This window comes from Bufo gargarizans, chromosome 6, assembly GCF_014858855.1.
Source record: "Bufo gargarizans isolate SCDJY-AF-19 chromosome 6, ASM1485885v1, whole genome shotgun sequence".
NCBI classification, from domain to species: Eukaryota; Metazoa; Chordata; class Amphibia; order Anura; family Bufonidae; genus Bufo; species Bufo gargarizans.
The window spans coordinates 62,248,693-62,267,215 of NC_058085.1; the positions used below are offsets into that span (position 1 = coordinate 62,248,693).

At 41.1% G+C, this 18,523-nt stretch overlaps 1 protein-coding gene across 1 annotated transcript in view; it reads right to left on the reverse strand.

The window, feature by feature from the left end:
• LOC122941391 (proton channel OTOP2-like) overlaps nt 1–17,719 on the reverse strand; it is a 38,765-nt gene extending 21,046 nt beyond the window's left edge. Inside the window, exon 1 of the mRNA XM_044298610.1 lies at nt 17,573–17,719. The gene's annotated coding sequence lies outside the window, so the exon portion shown is untranslated. The remainder of the gene's footprint in view (nt 1–17,572) is intronic.
• Between the last annotated feature and the right edge of the window lie 804 nt (nt 17,720–18,523).

Consider the following 18,523-nt stretch of genomic DNA (forward strand, 5'->3'; position numbering starts at 1 on the left):
TCCATCTTTAGCATCTACTGAATGCTGACAATAATACCCTTTAAGCTGCAGTGGAAGGCTAAGAAGCCTGCCTCTCCTCTCCCTGCCCCAGCCCTGCCTCCTTACATGTCTAATAAATGTTGCATACTTCATCTACTGTCAGCACTGATTGCAAGCAGCAGTGCTCCCTTCTTTGTTCCCCCGAGTCTCTAGTTAGCATTGGGAAGATAGGGAGAAGATTGGGGGTGCAGTGATCATCACTAACCAGAACCACACTGGTAAGATAGTGAGGTGTGGGAACATACAGTACTGTCTCTAGTGCTGATGATTACTATAGCGTTGCACCTATCTTAATCTTCCCAGTGTGCTAATCGTTCGCACTGGGAACACACACAGAGTAGTGGGACTGCAGTAGTCAGTGTTGGCAATATGTGTATTATGTTCTTGTATACATTCTGTTAGGGTACTTTCACACTAGCGTCTTTGTTTTCCGGTATTTGGTTCCGTCACAGGAGCTCAATACCGAAAAAAAACTGATCAGTTTTATCCTAAGGCATTCTGAATGGAGAATATTCCGTTCAGGATGCATCAGTTCAGTCCCTCTTACGTTTTTTGGAGGGAGAAGATACCCCAGCATGCTGCAGTTTTCTCTCCAGCCAAAAATACTGATCACTTGCTGGAATGCCGGATCCGGCATTCATTTCTATTGAAGTGTATTAGTGCCAGATCCAGCATTAAGTGTTCCGGCAAAATGGATCCGGACCTTTAAAAATGCAAAAAAAAATAATACCGGATCCGTTTTTTCGGATGACACCGGAGAGATGGATCCGGTATTTCAATACATTTGTCAGACGGATCCACATACGGATCCGTCTAACAAATGCCATCAGTTTGCGTCCGGATTGGATGGATACAATATCAATAAAAATAAGCATTTGACCTTGTATACCACTGCGCACCTCCCTTCACACATTGAGGAGTGCCGTTCAACTTTTTCTTCTCTTTAGAAACAATGGCCTGTAGGACTCAAATCTGCAGTATAATGGCCCAAACAAGATTTAAAGAGGAGCTATCACCTCTCCTGACATGTCTGTTTTCGTAAATAATTGTGTTCCCCATAATCTAACAGTACAAAGTAGAGCGACCAAACCGATACAAAGTACAAAGAATATGGTGACAAGCTGTTCCAATGTCAGGCAGCTGCTGCCAAGGCCAATAAGATAATGGGTTGAATCAAAAGGGGCATAGATGCCCGTAATGAGAACATAGTCCTGCCACTTTACAAGTCACTAGTCAGACCACACATGGAGTACTGTGTACAGTTCTGGGCTACTGTGAACAAGGCAGACATAGCAGAGCTGGAGAGGGTCCAGAGGAGGGCAACTAAAGTGGAATGGATGGACTACAGTACCCAGAAAGATCTGTGACGAGGGGACATCCTTTGCATCTGGAGGAAAGAAGATTTCTACACAAACATAGAAGAGGATTCTTTACGGTAAGAGCAGTGAGACTATGGAACTCTCTGCCTGAGGAGGTGGTGATGGGGAGTTTACTAAAAGAGTTCAAGAGGGGCCTGGATGTATTTCTGGAGTGTAATAATACTACAGGCTATAGTTATTGGATTTTTGGAGAATGGTCGTTGATCCAGGGAGTCATTCTGATTTCCCCCACTAAAGATTAAGAAAATTGTCTCCTACCTTATAGGTGTTTTTTGCCTTCCTCTGGATCAACACTGCAGTATAATAGGCTAAACTGGAGAGATGTATGACTTTCAGCATAATAAGCTATGTTTCAATGTTATTATGTAAGGCTTCTTTACTGTAAGAGCTGTACATTTGTGGAATACGCTACCTTCCTTAGGAGAACATTTCAGCAACACAATTGATGGCTTTAAAAAACAAAATAACATGAATATTCTTGTAAATTTATTAGGTTCTTGTTTGATCCAGGGTGATCCCATATTGGAATCAAGAATGTATTCTCTTTAAGAGCAGATTGACTCATTCCTTATCGGTTCTTGCCTTCCTCTGGATCAATAGGGGAAAAAGTAGTAGTAGTAGTAGTAGTAAATAGTTCTAATATTTCCTCCCTTCCCTTCATCCTCAGTCATCCCCTTGTTTAACCCAATGGACATGTAATTTTATTTTGAGTGTAGCTTTATAGTTTGCTTTTATCACCTATTTGCTTTCTGATACATGTTATTTGCTACAAACCAGACAATCCCTCTAATTATACGTGACTACTGATGACAGCAGGCAGTTTACATTTGACATTGGGAAGATTAAATCATGAAAGTTGAGTTACACCTAGACAAGTACAGTCTTGGCAGATCAAACATGTCATGTCCCTGAGCAGATAATAAAAACGGGCTGGGAAGTCTTTTGAGTGCATAAGGCAGGGGAGGAAGCATCTTGTCAAGATTAAACATGATATTTAAATTGTTGTCAGGAAGGTGATTATCAGGGTGAACCAGTGAAAGGATCATAATGGGTTTATATTGGCAGAGTCACCAGTAGATTTGTAGTCCACATTAGGTGTACAGTCGTGGCCAAAAGCTTTGAGAATGACACAAATATTAGTTTTCACAAAGTTTGCTGCTAAACTGCTTTTAGATCTTTGTTTCAGTTGTTTCTGTGATGTAGTGAAATATAATTACACGCACTTCATACGTTTCAAAGGCTTTTATCGACAATTACATGACATTTATGCAAAGAGTCAGTATTTGCAGTGTTGGCCCTTCTTTTTCAGGACCTCTGCAATTCGACTGGGCATGCTCTCAATCAACTTCTGGGTCAATTCCTGACTGATAGCAACCCGTTCTTTCATAATCACTTCTTGGAGTTTGTCAGAATTAGTGGGTTTTTGTTTGTCTACCCGCCTCTTGAGGATTGACCACAAGTTCTCAATGGGATTAAGATCTGGGGAGTTTCCAGGTCATGGACCCAAAATGTCAACGTTTTCGTCCCCGAGCCACTTAGTTATCACTTTTGCCTTATGGCACGGTGCTCCATCGTGCTGGAAAATGCATTGTTCTTCACCAAACTGTTGTTGGATTGTTGGAAGAAGTTGCTGTTGGAGGGTGTTTTGGTACCATTCTTTATTCATGGCTGTGTTTTTGGGCAAAATTGTGAGTGAGCCCACTCCCTTGGATGAGAAGCAACCCCACACATGAATGGTCTCAGGATGCTTTACTGTTGGCATGACACAGGACTGATGGTAATCGCTCACATTTTCTTTTCCGGACAAGCCTTTTTCCCGATGCCCCAAACAATCGGAAACAGGCTTCATCTGAGAATATGACTTTGCCCCAGTCCTCAGCAGTCCATTCACCATATTTTCTGCAGAAGATCAATCTGTCCCTGATGTTTTTTTTGGAGAGAAGTGGCTTCTTTGCTGCCCTTCTTGACACCAGGCCATCTTCCAAAAGTCTCCGCCTGACTATGCGTGCAGATGCGCTCACACCTGCCTGCTGCCATTCCTGAGCAAGCTCTGCACTGGTGGCACTCCGATCCCGCAGCTGAATCCTCTTTAGGAGACCATCCTGGCGCTTGCTGGGCTTTCTTGGACGCCCGGAAGCCTTCTTAGCAAGAATTTAGCCTCTTTCCTTGAAGTTCTTGATGATCCTATAAATTGTTGATTGAGGTGCAATCTTAGTAGCCACAATATCCTTGCCTGTGAAGCCATTTTTATGCAACGCAATGATGGCTGCACGCGTTTCTTTGCAGGTCACCATGGTTAACAATGGAAGTACAATGATTTCAAGCATCACCCTTCTTTTAACAGGTCAAGTCTGCCATTTTAATCCAATACGCCTGACATAATGATCTCCAGCCTTGTGCTCGTCAACATTCTCACCTGAGTTAACCAGACGATTACTGAAATGATCTCAGCAGGTCCTTTAATGACAGCAATGAAATGCAGTAGAAAGGTTTTTGGGGGATTAAGTTAATTTTCATGGCAAAGAAGGACTATGCAATTCATCTGATCACTCTTCATAACATTCTGGAGTATATGCAAATTGCTATTATAAAAACTTAAGCAGCAACTTTTCCAATTTCCAATATTTATGTAATTCTCAAAACTTTTGGTCACGACTGTACATCTTTGTAGACAATGTTTGTAGGGGCCATTTTATCTGATCTGCACTTAACAGCATTTACTGTACAGTATATGCTCTACAGCTGCCACATGAAGCATAGACACATTAGACATGACATGTTTATTGACATTTATGAAGGAGTTTTCTAGACATGCTCTGTGACCTGTACAGAGGTAATTGTGCAGGGAATGGCAGTATATAAGCTGTTAACAAAATCTATTGTGAAAGGTGGATACTGTGTTATCTATTTAGAGGTGTTACTTGTCATTTTAATCCTGCCTGTGATGATGATATGTCTGCTGAAAAGTGATCTTCTCAGAACAGAAAGTGTTAACATATTATTAGGTTTAAATGCCAGAGTGAAAACTGCAGGGCTTTAGTATGTTTTATAAATATAGATAGTGAAATTTTTTTTTTTAAAGTGGTTAAAAATATGTCTACCATGCCAACATAAAGAGGCAATTTTTGGATGACATTCACTTTAAGGGAAAGCTGTCATCTCCTAAAGCTGTGACAGACACTTTGACATCAGAGGTCTGTCATTTATCTGATAATGTAGAGCTTACAATATACAAAAGTTATGATTATTCATGAACTATCTCTCTTCTTCTCCACCCACCAATGACTGAAAAATGTCTTCTCCTTAGGAGAAAGCTGTCAATCATCAATAGATGGTCAGGAAAAGAGCCCTAGAATAAGCCAGACTCTTCTCTGAACATGCCTGACTCTACTTTATGCTGCTATCAGTGAGGGCAGCATAAAGGAGATGACAGGTTCCCTTTAAAGGATTGCATACCTAATGCTTGCTTCTCTCTCCACTCCAACTACCCAAATCGTTTGAGAAGACCAGCCCTTGGGAAATAGCCTGTTCCATGTTCAAACACAAGGGGCACAGCCCAGGTCACCATTCTAAGGTTTTGTTCCAGAATCTATCCAAAAATCAGAACATTGGAACACCATAATGAATAATAAAGAACATAAGTAGTTGGAGTCTATAGGTACGAATCGTATTATGAACACATCCTGCAGTAAATACTGTGAAGTGTAAAATGATCATTACAATCTCTTCTCTGAGGGCACCTCAAAAAGCTACGCTGCCACATCTGAAGGCCCTAATCACTGGTCAATCTCTCTCCCATGGTTTAACTTGATGGACATATATGGAGCTTCAAATTGTGTCTCTGCATAAGTGAATTTAATATACAGTAGGTTGTACTTGGTGTATACGTTATCTCCTGTCTTCTCCACCAACTTACAGCTATTCTGTAGCTGGTGCACCTTATATGTATAATAGTGGTGCAGTGAGGGAGGTCTAGGAACGGAGAGGAGAAAAATAGGAGCACATGCAGCTATGAGTGCGGGTACTTATTATGGTTCCTACCTGGCCTGTCTGACTTCTCTTTATCCTCTTTTTAAGGTCACGTGCACTTATCAAGGTTAGGAACCGTCAACCAGTAGGGGGCCGCCATTTAGTGAAGATCATTCAAGTAGATAGGGACAGTGGTGCAGGTGGTTTAGGGCTGCACCGTTCCCTACCTTAAGTGATAAAACCCAATTCGCATACAGTAAAAATTCTGCACAGATTTGAGAGCATGTTACAAATTCTAAAATCATCACCATACTCTATTCTGCCATGGATTGCTCCAGATTAGCCAACTAAAATGTATTACAGCATACCTCTGATTTCCCACATCAAATTGTGCCATGTTCTTACCTGATTGAACTGTAGTCATAGCTATGCAGCTAAAGGAGGTATAAATTACTATATCACATATTGGTAGTTGTTAAGGGTTGGCACCTCAGGTGGTATGCCAGGAGTGGAAAAAAAATTCTAACTATGGCCTAGGGTCCTTCAAAGTTTCATTCCTAGTTGGTAGGGTGCAGACATATAAGCCGACATGATTACAGTGTAGCAGGTCGGAGAGCAGCCTTTGTCAAGAACTGATCTACTCTCTTTTTTTGAGCATGATGTATCAATAGCAAAGTTATACATGGTTTTACCATCACTTGACGAGAAACTAACAACTGATATGGCCACACTCTTACAAAAATGGCTACCACAAGTCAACTGGTCAGTTGTAATAGGTCTGCAAGTACGATAAACATAGTTTACAAATATATTGCCATTTGCAAGTTTTGTCATACCATAGGGCTGTGATGGCTAACCTCCGGCACTCCAGCTGTGGTAAAACTACAACTCTCGAGATGTACACTTGCTTGGCTGTTCTCAGAACTCCATAGAAATGAATGGAGCATGCTGGGAGCAGTAGTTTCACCACAGCTGGAGTGCTGCGAGAAGTAGGCCATGGGACTGCTGCATGGCCCTCAACGAGAGGGGGCCCAGGTCTGGATGGTTCCATCCCCAAAGCTACATGGTGCAGGTCTTCTCTCTCTAAAGAAACTGCATTGTTAATAAAGAGGATATGGAATTGTCCCTAGGGCCCTTTAAAGGCGCAAATCAAACCTTTTTGGCCTTGGCGGCAAAAGTTAGCAAAAATAAAAAGATTTTTTACAATAGGAAGATTACAATAAGAGAAATGTAAACCGTGGATCATTTCCTTGATTATGTAATCACTACAATAAAAGCATCACATTGTGAAATTTGTGAAATCTAAAGGAAGTCTTACTTAATATGTGGGAGGAAACACATGTAAAAACTGTTGCATATTAAGTATATTAGTGCCGGTGATTTATGAGATGGTGTGGTCCTATTAAAATTTGCAAGGAATCTATTTATACGCCAGCTTTAACAATGGGTGTGTTGACACATGCAACAATTGACTGTGGCAAACTTCTAATGCAACAACTACTGCCTATAGATTATGTACAACGTTGTTCCTCTTATATGTAACCTAGGATCATATCAATATGGAATTGGCCTAAGTCCGATTCCTGGGACCGCCACCAATCAGCAGAACAATGCACTGGATTGGAGGTTGGCAGCAGTGCCAACTAGGACCAAACACAGAGTGAAGACTCTTCTGGGGATCAGTAGGGGTAAAGCAGTATGTCTCCTAAATTCTACTGTATATTGGGGAGCCCAAAGGCCATATAGGAAAACACCTGTAAGTATTATAGATGGCACAAGGCAGGCGGGGGGCTGGTTACAGATTTTGAATTGGCCACAGAAACTTCAAGTTATGCTTTTGGTGGGTTTCCAGACCCTCAAAAATCATACACTGTTGACTGATAAAAGGTGATCATTATGTATTCCTAGAAAGGCATTTTAAAGGGAGTGTGTCATCAGAATATGACCTACTGTTTTAATCATGTTTTTCTATGAAACATATTTTGTTGATTATGTCAAGGCCTCCTTTTCTGTACAGATCACTTCTCAGCAGTCATCTCATTATCATCACAGGACGGATTACAAGCTATCAACTATATATATAGATAGCACAGGATTGACAATTCAAAATTGGTGATTGACACAACTTATCTACTCCCCTCCCTGTACAATGATGATCTCTGCAGAGGTCACAAAGCATGTCTACAGAAAAACATTTGGTACCAGGTTAGCCAGTAGTAAAAAGGTCTTGATGCTCTCCAAAAGAGAAACAACATAAAATATTGTAATTTGATACCTTTTAATGGCTAACTAAAATAAATGATGTTATAAGGCAAGCTTTCGAGACTCTGAGATCCCTTCTTCTTTCATTTCAGGCCTGAAGAATGGACCTCAGAGTCTTGAAAGCTTGCCTTATAACATCATTTGTTTTAGTTAGCCATTAAAAGGTATCAAATTACAATATTTTATATTGTTTCTCTTTTGAAGAGCATCAAGACCAGAGCATGTCTAGAAAACTCCAGTTTATTGTGTCTATGGCCCATGGTGGATGCTGTAAAACATCTCTCTAAGTGTTGTTAACAGCAGCTCAGGCAAGATGGCTGCCTCTATACATTTTCATAAAAAATAGAATGAAAACATCTACAATTAGACAAAAAAAACCTGATTGAGATAAAAAATATATATGTAAAACATAGATGGCACATTCCAATTATGGACAATCTCAAACTAATTATTTTAAAACAATGTAAGCTGTAGGAAAGGTTTTCCTGATCCTATACCACAAGATCAAATTCCCATAAATATACAGCTCATGTGGTTGGCATCTCTAGTTCTTTTGAGTGCATTGAGTATAGTGGATAATGTTGGATGAAGTACTGGTAGTTAGGTTCTGAGGAATAATGTTAAATTGGAGTGGGTGGACCCAGAAGCAATAGATTAGGGGATGTGATAGGCTACACTAAAACTTGTGTTTTTGGTTTACCAACTAAAACTGTGGTTTTTGGTAAATAACCTAATTGTCTGGGGGTAGCGCATTACAGAGTATTGGGGCCCCACGAGAGAAGTTTTGAAGACGGGAGTGAGAGGTTCGAATTGTGGAGGATGTTTGTTAGTTGTAAATCATTGGCAGAGCGTAGAGCATAGGTAGGGTGATGAGGGAAGAGCTTTGTGTGTGAGAGTGATACATCAAATTCTATAGCATAAGGGTTACCCGTGAAGTTACTGGCACAGGGTGTAGGAATCGGTGTAGTGGTTGGACAGATAGATGAGCCTGGCTGCTTCATTTGGGATAGACTGAAGAGGGAAGAATTTAGTGAGGGGAAGAGCAATTAGTAATGAGTTACAGTAATCAAGGTGAAAATGGATTAAGGCAACAATGGGAGTTTTTGTTTTTTTCACATCAAGAAAAGGGCAAATTCAAGAGATGTTTTTAAAGTACAGGCGGCATGAGCGGGCAAGTGATTGAACATAGGGGGTGAAGGAGAGATCAGCGTCAAACATAAGACCGAGACATTGGACATACTGCCTAGGATTTATGGTAGTGTGACAGACTGAAATTGAAATATCAGGTTTAGTGAATTAATAGATGAAGAAAACACCAGATGTTCTGTTTTTGAAAGAATAATTTTCAGATAGAGAGAGAACATGAAGTTAGAGACGGCAGACAGAAAGTTGCTGGTGTTGAGGATGAGGTATATAATTGAGTGTCATCAGCATAGAGATGGTACTGAAAACCAAGTCTGCTGATCGTTTGTCGTACTAGGCCTGTGTAGAGAGAAAAAACAAGAGGTCCTAGGACTGAACTATGAGGAGCATCAACAGCAAGTAGATGAGATGAAGAAGAAGAGATGACAAATGATACATTGGATGAGCAGTCTGAAAGATAGGAAGAAAAAACAAGAGAAAGAAAGTGTCTTTATTTAATAAAAAAACTTGATGTGAAGGTTTCCATAACTTTTAAGGCATTGAGTGCGAGTAAAGTGACTACGGATAAAAAACAAAAACAAAAAAACACTAGCAGAGGTGTACTTTCACCATGGGTGTGAATGGAAAAGAAAATTAGATAAAAAAAAACTGAAACAGTACAAGATAAGTAAAGTTACTCAAGTTATTATGTAGATTGATTTAGAATTGTTGTTCAAAAGGGGAGTTCTCTTTTAACCCTATGTTCAAAGCACCGCTCTGTATGTGTGGAGTACACGGTTGATGAGTGCCAATTAATGTATACCCCATATATAGGTCTATAATACAGAATACATCTGGCAATGACCAGCTCATTCACAGTAACGCTGCAGGGGTTGACCATCTGTGCCACTGAACTGGTTTGGGTTGAGACTACTCCTGAGGGTGCTGTCAAGGTGGACCCCTGGTATTCATCCTATACAGGGATCTGACTTTGCTGCTGGGGCCATCAAGTGGCTACCTCTAGGAGTGTTCTCTGTTCAGCGGTTGTTGACCCTGGCAGGTCAAGAGACACCAGTGCATTGCACCAAGGGGACAGGCAATGGTGTGGTCAGAGGGAAAGCCAAGGTCAGGTCAGGCAAAGTTATTACAATATGGTAAACAGACAATAGGTTAGGGCAGGCGGCACAGGGTCAATACAGTGATCAGGCAGAGGTCAGAGTGAGTGTTCCGATAGCTGTTGTGATGCCATTGTCCATGACAGGAGATGCTGGTGGGCATGGACAAGGGCATCACAACAGTTTTTGAAATAAATACCAAAATGGTCATCTGCTCATGTGGCTTTGAGTAAATGCAATTTCCTATCTTAGTGGATTTCTCCTCCCTTCTATTTGACCAGTGGGTCGGCAAGGAATTGGCCAGCAGGAGTAGAAAAATTTAGGTGGTCACCTCAAAAGGCAGAAGGTATGTTTAGACATAGCAGACCCCCACCCCGCACTGGTCCATTGGGTCAATTGAGAAAAAGTTGGGTCTAGCGCAGGGTTGCATAAACTGTGGCCTATATATATATATATATATATATATATATATAAATTCATACAGCTTAGTATGTATGGTCCGCTGGAAACCTAATAATAATAGATTTAATGCATCTGGTATGTCAGGTGCGGTCTGATGTTATGGCAATGTAGCATCTATAATATATTTGGTGTTTTCCATCCATTATTTCCAATGTTGTGCTATAATAATCCAGGATTAGCCCCATTCCTCACACACCACATGACAAATTCTCTCTATTATGTCCTGGGCCATTATGTTGTCCTTTTATGAAGACGTCTCAAGCAATGAACAGATTAACGCTGAGGACGGAGGATCTAGTTTGTGTGTCTTTGAGTATTAAATAACCATTACTAATAATACCGTACTGTAGTCGTCTGATTTGTTATCTCTGTTGCAGATTCGGAGCATTTACATTTGCAGACACCTCTGTTGACTTAGGCTTTTCTGAGCACGAGACAGAGTGTATTTCTACATAAATTCGCTGGAAGAATTATTATCACAGATTATATTAGAGCAAACAATCTGAGTATATTCAAGCCCACGAGCATTAAAGGGAATGTCACATTGTATCTGCAGGCAGCAGGTTATAGAGCAGGAGGAGCTGAGCAGACAGATGTATAGCTTTGTGGGAAAAGATTTAGTATAATCTGTATTTTATTCAATAAAATCTCTGCTCTTTCTATGTTTAGGAGTCCAGTGGGCGGTCCTTATCCATGAATGATCGTTAGTCATACAGGAAAGGCTCCAAAGGAGAAGAAAATCATAAGCTGCATGATTTATGCAGTTCACAACTTTGAAATGTTTCGCCCTCTTATGACACCCAACTGTATAAGAATACAATTAACACTCAATAAAACCAATTATTCGGAGGAACATCTGTATCCAGAGTCTTTGTTGAAGCAAAGAAAGATAAAAGTAGGCAGGTTATTAAATGGTATGAGACATCTTCTAAAAAGGAAAAGTGAACATTAAAACAAGCAATGGATGACTTGAAGATCTACCAGTTCTGACAATTTTCATCTTGACAATATCATTCAAGGTATTTTTTCGATGGGTAATTCAAAATAAAATGATAATAAATTAAAGGTCAGAAAGGGTGTAAAATAAAATAAAAATTCATTACTCACCTCAGTTGATCCCGGTCGCTGCTGTGCCGGCATTGCTCCAATCCCTGCTGCTCTCCACTTTATGTCCAAGCTCAACAGGCCAGGAATACCAGGAGATGTACAGCCAATCACAGGCTGAGTAGGGCCACTGCTGAGGATAGTGATTGGCTAAGGAGGTCTTTCCTGCCATTTCCTGTGTGTCAAGCTCGGGAAGCGAGTGGAGAGCAGCGGGGACCAGAGTAATGGTGGAGGTGAGTAATGTCTTGTTCACATCTCCATTTTGGAGATCTGGCTGCCGGATCTGGTGCAAATGCCGGCTGTCGGCCAGCCAAAAAATGCATAATCGGCCGGATCAATGCCAGACCTCATTGCAGTCAATAGGGATCCACCAGTGAAGTAGAGGATCTGGCAGGTTTCTCTGTGCCGGATCTCCTAACAAGGCCTAATGCTTTTTTGTTAGGGTGGGTTCACATCACATTTTTACCATCCGTTTAACGTATGCAAAAAACATATATATTAAACAAATGAAACAGACTGATGCCATACAGTGGCATCCTTCACCATAGAGTTCCATTGTATAAAAAAACATATACTTTTTTTTACCGGACTCTGCAGGATACAAGAACGTGGTGTGCTGCGTTTTTGTATCCTTTTTTTCTAACAAGTACGTCAAACAGAGGCATAAAACGTGATGTGAACCCACCCTTATTTTTAACAATGTTTAACTTTTATCTTTTTTTATGACATATTTGATACCCTGTATTACCAATACAGGCGTCCTTCATTTAGGTTTACGTACCTATTTCATATATATGTTTTTGTTATGTGCATTGTCCACTACGGTTGTATGTATGGCATTTCACATTGTCCCCTGATGAACCATTGCCTAATGGGAAAACGTGTTAGGACTTTGGAGTAGGATGCTCAAAAATCACTATATTACTTGTACTACTTGTGGTTTACATATTAAATGTATACTAAATGTGTTTGGTTTGATGACTAGCGGTGCCTCTGTATCTTTATCTACTAGCTGGGGCCTCCTACTCCAGGGACCCCCATCCATGATTTAGGCCTCTTTCACACTTGCGCTCTCCGGATCCGGCGTGTACTCCACTTGCCGGAATTACACGCCGGATCCGGAAAAACGCAAGTGTACTGAAAGCATTTGAAGACGGATCCGTCTTCAAAATGCTTTCAGTGTAACTATGGCACCCAGGACGCTATTAAAGTCCTGGTTGCCATAGTGGGAGTGGGGGAGCGGTATACCTTCAGTCCGCGCGGCTCCCGGGGCACTCCAGAGTGACGTCAGAGCGCCCCAAGCGCATGGATGACGTGCCATGTGATCACGTGATCCATGCGTTTGGGGCGCCCTGACGTCACTCTGGAGCGCCCGGGGAGCCGCACGGACGGTAAGTATGCTGCCCCCCCGCTCCCCACTACACTTTACCATGGCTGCCAGGACTTTAGCGTCCCGGCAGCCATGGTAACCATTCAGAAAAAGCTAAACGTCTTTCAATGGGCATTAATTCCGGATCCAGCCTTGCGGCAAGTCTTCAGGATTTTTGGCCGGAGCGAAAAGCGCAGCATGCTGCGGTATTTTCTCCGGCCAAAAAACGTTCCGTTCCGGAGCTGAAGACATCCTGATGCATCCTGAACGGATTTCACTCCATTCAGAATGCATTAGGATAAAACTGATCAGGATTCTTCCGGCATAGAGCCCCGACGACGGAACTCTATGCCGGAAGACAATAACGCAGATGTGAAAGAGCCCTTATTTTTTGTTGAAATGGTCATCATTACATCAAGAACTATTTCCCTTTGGAGATCAGTGATTTGTTATTCTGTAGGAGATCTGCTCATGATCAGCGATATGTTAAAGGGGTTGTCTCACTTCACCAAACAGCTTTGTAGAGGAAGTTAATACAAGGCACTTACTAATGTATTGTTATTGACCATATTGCCTCCTTTGCTGGCTGGATTCATTTTTCCATCAGATCCATCATACACTGCTTGTTTCCATGGGTACAGCCACCCTGTAATCCACCAGCGGTGGCCGTGCTTGCACACTATAGAAAAAAAGCACAGGCCTATGTGCGGTCTCACGGTCCCGGCCCAGCCTTTTTCCTATAGTGTGCAAGCATTGCTACCGCTGGTGGATTACAGGGTGGTTGTAACCATGTAAACGAGCAGTGTATAATATGATGGAAAAATGACTCCAGACAGCAAAGCAAAGGAGGCAAAAAAGGATAATAACAATACATTAGTAAGCGGCTTTTACTAACTTCCTCTACATAATAAATGCTTTTTACTAAAGTGACAACCCCTTTAATTACATATTTGTCCAGAAAACCGCTTCAAAAGCACAATCAGAATAACAGTGACTTCTATGACAATGACATATGGGCATAGGAGCTATGGAAGGTGAACAGTAACCTCATCATTCAAAATGGTTAAACAGGTAAAATTACCGTGGCCATAAGGGGCGTTGGCCCAGTGCTACATGGTTACTGGGACCATCTATGGGGCACTGAACTTCTGAAGACTGATGACATAAAACCCTTAATGAGGACCTGCCACCTCTCCGGACGTGTATAAGTAAATACTTATATTCCACATGAAATATCGGGGGTAGAATCTTTGCCTTCTCCCATCCACTGCCTGATCTGTTCTAAACTTTAAATATCATAAAAATTTTAAATAGCAGCCTAACTAATTCACTTTTCCTGTAACCCCCCGCCCATCCCCCCTATATGCATCTCTTGTAACACGCAGTCCCGCAATGCAGTGCAATGCAATACAGGTGGCTTGACTTTGAAGAATGAAGGTTAGATGCATTGGACGACGCTGAATTGTAGTGGGGCTTGGCTAAATTTGGAGAAGGTGTTACACAAAAAAGCATCCCTATCAGACCCCGACATGAGTTCCACTTCTAACCCTCTAGTGACATATAAAATCTCAATGGTCCCAAATCAATGAACATAGTTATAGCTTGAACCTCAAAGCTCAGCATTATTGAAAAGTATTAATAGGATTAAAGAGGTTGTGCCACAAAACATATCCTACATTTTTCAAGCCAGCATCTGGATCTGAATGTAAGTGCATTTTTTGCATAACCACGGAGCTATTCAATAAAATGTATCTGCATAGCGCCACCTGTTGTTTGTTCTTTTCCTTATTCACTGAGGTGGTCGCACGCGCTCAGTTTAAGGCTGAATGCACGTGGCCGTGTTCCGCGGCCGACAGCGGTTCGCGGTATGCAGGGCTGGATTCCTGTTTAGAGCACGAGCGCACGGCGTCATTGGTTGCTATGACGTCGTGCGCTTCATGCCGCCGCTGCTGTACAGTAAAACCCGAGTGTATTACTGTACAGCAGCGGCGGCATGAAGAGCACGACGTCATAGCAACCAATGACGCCGTGCGCTCCTGCTCTGAACAGGAATCCAGCCCGGCATACCATGGACCGCTCTCGGCCGCGGAACACGGCCGTATGCATTCGGCCTAAATCATCAACTGTCACTGTCTGTTAGTAGCTGTGGCAGTCACAGAGAAAGATGTACAGCAGAAAGGACACCCCCCCTCCCCTAAAAAATAACGGGCCCATTGAGCTGTCAGCTTGATATAAATCTAGCAGAGCAATGACTGGGGAGATCTCTGGATCCATGTGAGGTACAGGGCTGGTTCTAGTTTTTTTAGAAAGAGATTGCCATGTACTATTACTGTACTATATGTCTGATTTTTCACATCACTTATTGCATAACCCCTTTAAGTATTAGTATTAAGACAGTTGATAAAACTTGTTTAAAGGGGTTGTCCCACGAAAAATATTCTATAGTTTTCAAATCAACATGTGTATCTGAATACTTTTGTAATTGCATGTCATTAAACATTTTATATAGACAGTGAGTTATTCAATAAAATGTATCTGGATAGCGCCACCTGCTGTTTGTTCTTTTTCTTATTTCTTTGTCCTGCTCACTGAGAAGGTCGCACATGCTCAGTTTCATCCTTCTCCTGCCTCCTGAGCTGTGATAGGAAGAGCATGGACACGCCCCCTAAGCTGCAGCAGTAAAGACACTCCCCTTGAGCTGTCAGCTTGATATATATCTAGCAGAGCAATGAATGGGGAGATCTCTGGATCCATGTGAAGTACAGGACTGGTTCTCGCTTTGTTAGAAAGAGGTTGTCATGTACTATATGATGTCTGATTTTAATTTTTTACATTAATCATGGGAGAACCTCTTTAATTATGCACAACGATTACATCTACATTGTCATCAAACTAATATATGTACTGAGCCAAAACCATGTGGCACAGGCTGCAGGAACCACCAGACAAGCAGTGGTGAAGTGCTATGCTGTTAATGTCTCGATTGCACCTATGTTATGTTTCCAAGGAATTGATAGATTTTTTACAATTAAGGGCGGGTTCACATCACGATTATGGATTCCATTTATGTTTTCCGTTATAACATGATTATAATGGAAAATAACGGATTCCATAAAACGGAAGTCAAAACAGAAACCTATGGGAATCATAACGGATCCATCTGGTTCCCGTTATGCAAGACGGAAAACAAAGTCCTGTGGGGTTGGACAGAGGGAGGGTGCTCTCTGACTACTAATCAGAGTCCCCTCAATAAAAAGTCATGGGGCTCCAATCAGTTACCATGACAGCCCTGTGCCTTCTGAAGGTTCCCAGGCCTGTCATGGTAAATTGCCTGTAAAGACATGGGCAAGGCAAGGCTCAGCAGGCAGAGTGTCAGAATCCCATAGACCACAATAGTATTCTATTGTGGTCTATGGGACAAATGATCAGAAGATTGCATGTTCTAGGGGGCTGAAAGTTATTGTGTACAAAACACAAAACATAAAAATAATAAAATTCAAATCACTTCAAATCTTTCTCAATAAAAAAAATAAAATCAAAATAACAGGCATCGCCGCATCCTAAAATGTCTGAATGTCTGTATTTTTACTGTGCAGTGAACGTTATTTTTTGAACACCATATACACCCCAAAAAATTGAATAACAGTTATCACCCCAAAAATGCTACCAATAAAAAATTGTTCTTCCTGCAAAAAACAAGCCCTCATACAGCTCTGTAGACAGAAACATAAAAAAAATTTGGGCTGCAAATTCTTTTTGTGTTTTTGACAGGTTATTTTTTCAAACGTAGTAAAAATAAAAACTATACAAATTTGGTATTGCTGTAATAATATTAACTTGCAGATTAAAGATATCATGTCATTTTTAGAGCACAGTGAATGGTGTAACCCCAAAAACCTTGGTGAATTTGTGTTGTTTTTTTAAAAAAATTCACACCACAAAGAATCTTTCCCATTTTCCAACACAAATACAAAAAGTAAGCCCTCATATGGTTATGGGAATGGAAAATCAAAAAAGCTATGAAATGCTTGGAATATGGGGAGGAAAGAACAAAAATGCAAAAACAAATATGGGCTTCATCTTTAAGAGGTCAATATGATAGCATGCCGGCTGCTATATCTAGATATTATTCCATCATTTGGTACAGTTTGAACCCTAAAAATGTCTATATTCATATGTTTTTTTGTTTGTTGATATTTAAATAAAAAAACTATAGCGTATAGATGGGCATAAAGAATTGGATCTTTTACCTAATGAACCATGAGTGACCGGTATGATTATAGAATGATTTGACCACAACTCGGAATTCACATCACAGTGACCTTAGTAAGATCCAAAATGAGGAATGCTCAAGGTCAAATACACATCCCATTAAAAAACAAGCAATATGTTTTTCGGATAACACATCAAACTAAATCAGAGCTGGCTTAAATAGTAAGTCACAGGAGTAGAGCTGTGATGGTGCATTACTCCTGATCATTATGTATTTGCAAGTCCTTTTTAAACAAGTCCCATTGACCCAAACAGGAGACCTAAGAAAATTAAGGAATATTCAAATGTGACTTTTCATCTCAATATCTCATGAGGTTAAAGTTAAGAAACCCTAAAAAGGCATTAGATGAATATCTTCCAAAAAAGATTGACTAGATATGTACTAACCATAAAATTACGCATCTACTAAAGAACTGACAAAGCCTGGTGCACATATGTCACCAGTTTTAGGTTTTGAAGGACAGGTTTTAAGTTCTTACCTTCTGTTGGTCACAGATGAAATTATTGTTCCTCTGCTGAGAAGAGTACACTTGTAAAGTGCTACTGAATTATGAGAGGCAGCCAGGTAATTCCTGCCTTTCCTCACTGCTTGAAGTTGCAGAACTAAGAAGTTGTGGACCAACAGGTTCTATATGAGGGACACTCCCAGGATGTGTGTGCACCTAAGAGCCTTGTACGAAGGCGAGTATATCACTGGTGAAACCAACACCCACAGGCTGCCCGATTACTCTAATCTGTAATACCTGCCTAGCAGGGGGTGCTTACTTTTTGCAGCAAGCTGAAAGTACAAGGATGGGGTCTGCAGATGGCATTATTTGCATCACTTGTTTGACTGATTATTAAACATGAATGAAATTAGGTAAAAGTGGTTCCAACAAGAAGTACATCCTTTTGATCTTTAAAGGGGTTTTCCCACCTTAAAAACGTATTACCTATATCAACAGCAGTTGGTTTCCCACCGATCAGGGGCCCAGAATAACTGGACTGAATAGAGCCATGGTGGCATATGTGCACTGCCACTCGATTAATTCTCTATGGAATTGTCAAAGATAGCCCAACGCTGTACCAAGCTATCTCCAGCAGTCTCATAGAGAATGAATGGAGCGGCACTGCGCATGCATATCTGGGGTTTCGTTCATTCCAGGAATTCTGGAACCTAATTCTCATATTCGCAGGGGTCACCTATGGTGTGAATAGTATTAACATTACCCTTTAGTGGAAATAAGCAGATAAACTCCTGATTAGCAGCCCCCACCATTGTCCCTCTTCCACCAAATTTTACAGTACAGGCTACAATAGAGGTGATGAAAAAATGCTGAATGGTGGAGTGCTCACCGACGTACGACCTGGTCTACTATACCACCTAGCATATAAAATCAGAAAGATAAACTCAATGACCGGCCCTTTGTAAAATTTCACAATTTATTATA